Below are 7816 nucleotides of genomic sequence, written 5' to 3'. Positions count from 1 at the left end.
TAAAAAAATAAAAAGCAAAAAGAAAAAGAAAAATGACAGGAAAAGAACCGAAAAAGGAAAAGAAAAGGAAGAGGAAAGAACAAACAAGAAAGAATATCTACGATTTCACAGAGGCGAAGCTGGTCGGTTGGTTGTTGCGTATTCGATGGAACCACAGCTTCGCGAGTTCGAATCCTGCAGCCTGCATATAAGTCATGATTTTTTGTCTCTTTAACACAGAGAGCTGAAAACTACTTGGGCCGGCCCAGTGCGAGGCGCTGCAGGCGCCCGTTTGCAAAATACAAATTACCGGGCGCCTGCAGCGCCAAATAGCAAATGCCCACTACAAAAAAAGACACATCCGTGACATTTTGGGCCGAACGAATTTTTTTCCTGTCATACATATGACACTTCTATGATGATAATTGTGACGAAACCCGGTATCATCATAGATGTGGTGGGCTCCTACTTCTATGACAAAAAATCATGATAGAAAATGGGCTTTTCGTCCTGGGCGGGCCGGAGACGCAGCTGCATGACATTCTTTGGGCCGTCCATGACAGAAAAAAACCGTGGTAGAAGCGAGGGGGAGGAAAATTTCGGGGAGTTGCCGGTTACGGTGGGAGAGCGATGCGCGTTTCTCTCGTACAGGTACGCACGTGTGTGCGAGGCATTGGCTCTAACTGAAGCCGAGCGAGGCGTTGGGCTCTAACTGAACCTGAGCGATTGCACTGCAGGCTACGCGTTACTGAACCCAAGCGATCGATCGATGGCTGTTAACTGAACCCAATGGAGCGATTCCTTCGCTACTGCTGCTAACTGAAGCCGATCGATGCTGCCTCTGGGATGAACAGTGAGCGTTGCGGGGGGAGGGGGAGTTGGATGAACAGTGAGCGGTGGCGTTGCCTCTGGATGAACAGGAACCCGTGGTGTGGAGGGCTGGATGAACAGTAGATAGTGGAGGGGTGGCCGTGGAGGGATGGTTGAACAGGACCCCATGGTGTGGAGGGCTGGATGAACAGTAGACAGTGGAGGGGTGCCCGTGGAGGGGTGGTTGAACAGTAACCGGTGGAGTAGCGCGCGGTGGAGGCTGGATGAACAGGAGCCCGTGGAGGGTGGAGGAGGTCGACGGTAGCCCGTGGAGGCTGGAGGAGGTCGACGGTGGAGATGAACAGTATCCTGTGGAGTCCCGTTTTGCGGTACGCCACACCCCTCCCCCCCGTTTCGACCGTAGCGCTCCAACACAAGTCCATTTCGTCCGTTTTGCGGTACGCCACACCCCTCCCGATCAACAGGACCCCCGTTTTGACCGTAGGAGGTCCGTTTCCTCCGTTTTGCGGTACGCCAGGCCCCTCCCGATCAACAGGACCCCGTGTCGACCGTAGGAGGTCCGTTTCCTCTGTTTTGCGGTACGCCAGACCCCTCCCGATGAACAGGACCCCGTTTCAAATGTGGCCGGTCGAACACAAGGCCGTTTCCTCCGTTGTGCGGTACGCCAGGCCTCGTTTCCATTGCCTGTTCCGTCCAAGCCCTCCCGATGAACACGACCACGCATTCCGTTTCGACCCAGCCGGTTGGCTCCCACGTGTTCCGTTGCCTCCCGATGAACACGAGGCATTCCGTTGCCTCCCCATGAACACGACGACGACGCTGTTTCTTCGTTCCGACCCAGCCATGTACGTATGCGCGAGTAGGCATTCGAGACCCTGCCCGTATGTACGTACGTGGCCATATTTTCTTTCTTGCACCCTCGCCGCTGTACGTACATGTACATGCTACGTGCGTGCCTCTACTACGGCACGTGCGCGCCTCTACATCCACGAGTATATATGTACGTACACGTTCGCGACCAGAATGACAACGCTGCGTACGCTTCGACCAGGTGGGTCCCGACTGTCAGGCAGTTCCTTGCGTGTGAAAATGTAGCTGGTGGGTCCCAACAGTCAAAGGGGCGAATCGTTTTTTTGCCCGAACGCACTTCCTTTGCGTGCGAAGATGTAGCTGGTGGGTCCCAGCAGTCAGGGGGCGAATCGTTTTTTTTGCCCGGACGCACTTCCTTGTGTGCGAAGATGTAGCTGGTGGGTCCCAGCAGTCAGGGGGGCGAATCATTTTTTTTGCCCGGACGCACTTCCTTGCGTGCGAAGGTGTAGCTGGTGGGTCCCAGCAGTCAGGGGGGAAACATTTTTTGCTAAATATGGTGGTCCGTCCGGTGGGTCCCCGCTGTCAGCTGGAGGAATAATTATTTTGCGCGTAATAAGGAGGCACTTCCTTGCTGTGGCCGTGGACCCAGCTGTCAGCCTCTCCACGTACAGTCCACGTCCGATGGAAGCCGTTCCTTGACCACGTTGACCACGCCGCGTCGAGAGCACCAGGGCGGTGGACGACGGCGAGGCCTAGGAAGGGGACGACGCGGAGCCAGGGAAGACGCGGCAGTGGATGCTCACGCATAGAGGAGTACGAGGGTTCACTGGTTCGCTGCGGTGTGAGGCTGCCGTCGCCGCAGAATAACAGGGGGTGTGGGTGAGTAGAGGGATGGCCTGGCCAGTGGTGGGAGTAGTAGGGGCGGTGAGGCCTCCGCCGCATCGCACCCGGCCATGGGAGGCAGGAGCACGAGGCACGACCGACGCTGGTTTGGGCGGCTGGAGCAAGAAGACCAGAGGTTGAAGAAGCACTACGGCTGTTGGATGGACATCGTACGGTCACTGGAGCTAGAATCGTTTATATTGACTAAGTTGACAAAGCCCTTCGTCCCCGTCAACTTAGTAGGCCCACAAGTCAGCCTCCCACCAAGGTGGGTCCCAGCTAGCACGGGGTATTCATTTTTTTGTGCGTAATAAGGAGGCACTTCCGGTGGGTCCGAGCTGACAGCAGGGGGAACGTTTTTTCGCGAAATACGGTGGCCCGTCGGGTGGGTCCCAACAGTCAGGGGCAAACATTTTTTTTCACGAAATACTGGTGGCCCGTCCGGTGGGTCCCTGCTGTCAGGTGGAGGAATGATTATTTTCCGCATAATAAGGAGGCACTTCCTTGCGGATGCCGTGGACCCAGCTGTCAGCCTCTTCACGTACAGTATTCTTCCGATGGAATTCGGTCATTGACCACATTGACCACGCCGGGGCCGAGAGCACCACGGCGGTGGACGACGGCGATGCCGAGGAAGGGGACGACGTGGAGTCGGGGAAGACGCGGCAGTGGATGCCCATGCGGAGAGGAGTACGAGGGTTCACTGGTTCGGCTGCGCTGCCATCGCCGCAGAATAACAGGGGGGTGTGGGTGAGTGGAGTGGAGGGATGGCCTGGCCAGCGGTGGGAGTAGTATGGAGGCGATGAGGCCTCCGCGGCAGCACAGCCTGCCACGGGAGGCAGGAGCAGGCAGCACGACCGGCGCTGCTTTGGGCGGCTGGAGCAAGAAGACCAGAGGTTGAAGAAGCACTACGGCCGTTGGATGGACATCGTACGGTCACTGGAGCTAGAATCGTTCATATTGACTAAGTTGACAAAGCCCTCCGTCCCTGTCAACTTAGTAGGCCCACAAGTCAGCTTCCCACCAAGGTGAGTCCCAACTAGCAGGGGGAGTATTCATTTTTTGTGCGTAATAAAAAGGCACTTCCGGTGGGTCCGAGCTGATAGCGGGGGGAACATTTTTTTCGTGAAATATGGTGGCCTGTCCGGTGGGTACCGGCAGTCAGGGGGGAAACATTTTTTTCGCGAAATAAGGTGGCCCGTCCGGCGGGTCCCTGCTGTCAGGTGGAGGAATAATTATTTTGCGCGTAATAAGGAAGCACTTCCTTGCGGTAGCCGTGGACCCAGCTGTCAGCCTCTCCACGTACAGTACTCTTCCGATGGAAGTCGGTCGTTGACCATGTTGACCACGCCGCGCCGAGAGCACCAGGGCGGTGGACGACGGCGACGCCTAGGAAGGGGACGATGCGGAGCCGGGGAAGATGCATCAGTGGAAGCCCGCGCGGAGAGGAGTACGAGGGTTCACTGGTTCGGCTGCGGTGTGAGGCTGCCGTCGCCGCAGAATAACAGGGGGTGTGGGTGAGTGGAGGGATGGCCTGGCCAGCGGTGGGAGTAGTATGGGGGCGGTGAGGCCTCCGCGGCAGCACAGCCGGCCACGGGAGGCAGGAGCAGGCGACACGACCGGCGCTGCTTTGGGCGGCTGGACCAAGAAGACCAGAGGTTGAAGAAGCACTACGGCCGTTGGATGGACATCGTACGGTCACTGAAGCTAGAATCATTTATATTGACTAACTTGACAAAGCCCTTGGTACGCTCCAACTTAGTAGGCCCACAGGTCAGCCTCCGAAATGGTGCGCCCCAGATGTCAGGGGGAGGAATCATTTTTTGGGTGGCCGAAGCTAAGAATATCCGAGATTGAAGAAGAAGCACGACATCCATTGGATAGACATCCAACGGCCACTGCTGCTAGAACCGTGTGTTGATTATAATAAGTTGACAAAGCCTTGCATACGCGTCAACTTATTTTTTTAGGGGACGCATCACTTAGTAGGCCCACAAGTGTGTGGCAGAGAACTTATAGCCCATTTGCGTTTTGTAAGAATGTACAACCCGTTTTTGAATTCTAATGGAATTTACAACAGCCCATTTACAGTTTGTTAAAAGTACAACCCATTTTCTAGCTAGGACAATGATTAATAATTTCAACCAACCGTTGAAGACACAATTCAATAAAATTTTCCATATTTTGATGGGATCCGAAATATTTTTATCCCGAAATTTCTATTCAGATTAAATATAAATTTATATTACGTAAAAATCCAATGAAACATTGCGCGCGCAACAATGAAAATTTAAGATTTTCAAAATCCATAAATAATATTTTATAAACTAATTTCATGTTTGGTGCATTTTTCTATAGTTACTGCCCAGTTTTTATAATTACATCCCATTTATTATTTTTAAAGCCCATTTTCCTGTTAAGTCTAATGCATCCCTCCTAGGAAAGATTTGCAGCACAGCGGGGCGGAGAATAACAAGTTGACCTTGCCTGGGTATTCCTCAAAAAGACGTATAGCTGGGCTAGCCATTTTCATCTTGAAAAAAGTAGTATCTGGGCTGGATATCTGGCCTGGGCTAGACGGGCCACAACCCGCCCAGTTAATACCCTGCTCTCCTCTGAACAACAATGAAATCATCGCCAAGAAAAACTCTGCACTGCTCACGCCTCAAAAAGACAAATACTGCTCGAGCTGCTTGGTCCCAGCTGTTGGCCGCACCTTGTGAAATTCTCTCAATTATATTGACTACATAGGTTGACAATGGTGTGGGACCGTGATGTCAGGAAACCAGGAGAAAGCAGAAAAAATATAGTTGTACATAATAAGGAGGCACTTGCGTACGTACGACAATGGCCCTAGTGGGTCCCTAGTGTCATCCATTCAAAATAAAGTCATCTCCTTAATCCTCATGTTCGTTGACCATGTTAACAATGCTCGGTGCCACGGCGAGCGCAACAACTCGAAGGACAATGGAGAGGGCCTCGCGGGCCCTACGGAGGTCTGATACAGCGCCCGCTGCTCATTCAGGAAGCCAGGATTATCGGACACCTATGAGCACCTTCGAGAAACTGAGACGGCATGAAACGGTAAGGCCGCGCTTGGGAGCTCTGGTTTATTTCAAACCTGTATTAACATACAAGTGTAATTTACTCGTCATCGGAAGACCCGAGGTGTGTAAGTAAAACCGGCGGGTTATGCGTGTAATTTGAAAGACCAGTGTATATTTTACGAGCATTGCTATATGGACGACATTACCAGACGATACATGCACGACGTGCATATCATGCCATCCATGGGCAAGGCTGAAACAACAGCTAACGGCTGGATTAGCAATTGTGCGAGTGTCGTTCATCGTTTTTATCGTGTGTGAAGTACTTCGGATATTTTACTAGTCAAAATCGACCAACCAAGCGCCTTTGCCCGAGAACATCTGCTTTAATTTACAAGCGTTAGTTTTACAAGAGGTTTTGGTTGGAAAACGACGATCCAATCATGACCTAATATCATGAGTTGGTCGGAAGATCATATGGTTTCACGTCTAACCTACCCGACATGTCGTATAGGCTATGAATGAAACATCAGACGATGAACTTCTTACGCACGGAAACAACAGAAGAGGATGATCTTCTTAACAAGAAAATTACTGGCATTAGATCGACATGCAAAACAATACGAAGCATCATTCTCAGGAGGCACGGTGAACAGCTCGTGATGCCGCATGCCACAACATTCCAAGCTCAACTTTGCAATCAAACACAAGGCCTGGCATTACATAGACAATATTCAGAACAAACTCTTAACACAGGAATATCTCAGCAGAGTAACTATTTACTTCTAAACTGAACACAAGAATAGGAAAAAACACTCGACGCTGCTCACAGCAAGGGCGTCCCACTCAAAAATATCAAATGCATGTCTTCTGGCTAACATCAATGAGCAAATTTTGACAAGGTTTTCCAATTCCAATATATTAAACTAACATCTTCTTGCTAACATCAATGAGCAAATTTTGACAAGGTTTTCCAATTCCAATATATTAAACTAACGTCTTCTTGCTAACATCAATGATTAAACTTTGACAAGCTTTTCCCATTCAAAATATGTAATGCCTATGATCGTGTCCTGTCTTAGCTTCTTGTACTTGTTTGGGCACTTTTTGCCCAGGGCACTCCACGTGTTGTTAAATTGCCAATGGTCTCTGCAGACTAGTCATGTCACCGGTGTCTAATAATACTCTGTAAAGCTTCTCGGTCATTCCTTCTGTAATGTACCGCATCCAGTGACTGCTTCTTTCTGCAAAGTGGAACGACCAACTGGACCCAGTAGCGCAACAGTTTGCCTTGGACACATTGGCTCCTTTTGTGCAGTTCAACTAAAATCGAAGTCGGAATAAAACCGAGCTTTAATTTTGATATCCCTGTAAGCAACAATAGGTATATTGAAACAATTACTGAGAAATAACGATTGATGACTTGTCTTAATGGGAAACAAAGCAGGAGAGGAGCAATTCTCCCTCAGTGTGATTCATTCATATTGACTGAGACATTATCTTAACAATGCCTTGGTTCAACATGTATAAAGAACGACAAAGCATAAAAGTACCATTCCTGAAACAATGCAACTGATTCATTTTAACAGAGACATTATCTTAACAATACCTTGGTTAAACATGTAGAAAGAACTACAAAGCAGGATAGTACCATTCCTAACAAGTGTTGTAGTTTTGAACTAAGATTCAGTAGTTAATTAATTTTGAGAGTGGCATTGCTTAATTTACCAGCGGCATTAGATTAACGAAAAGCATAAACAGTTCCAGGGGAGAGTGGGCGCAACAACAATATGTGCTTCCATCTACTTATAAAGGGGGTGATGCAGAGTTTGTTGTAACAAAGCAACAAGCATCATGTCTGGGTTGGTCCCATTTTTGTTCACTACTTAATGGGAAAAGACAGCAATACAATAGATTCAATTCAACATTTATTTAAAACAGTACCAATACAAGTAGCACAACATCTCAAAGCACACTGCACAATCATGTGGATGAAGGCCTGTACTGACCTTTCATGAGAACACCAGGATAAAATACGAATTTGCTAACACGAATAGGAAATCCAATCTCATTTTGTGCAGTTGCACTGAAATCAAGCAAAGTGTTTCGCGTAGCGAAGCAAAATGTCGCAATAGCAACAAGTTGAATAGATATCATGTGGTAGAGACCAAGATTTGAAACAACTCAACAGGAACACTGGAAACAAATCTCGATCTCCTTTTGTGCAGTTCCACCAAAATTAAGCAAAGTCACCAGTGTGACATTCA

This window comes from Triticum aestivum, chromosome 3B (genome assembly GCF_018294505.1).
Source record: "Triticum aestivum cultivar Chinese Spring chromosome 3B, IWGSC CS RefSeq v2.1, whole genome shotgun sequence".
Taxonomy (NCBI): domain Eukaryota; kingdom Viridiplantae; phylum Streptophyta; class Magnoliopsida; order Poales; family Poaceae; genus Triticum; species Triticum aestivum.
The sequence above is the reverse complement of the archived record's forward strand: the minus strand, read 5'-3'. Positions refer to the sequence as shown.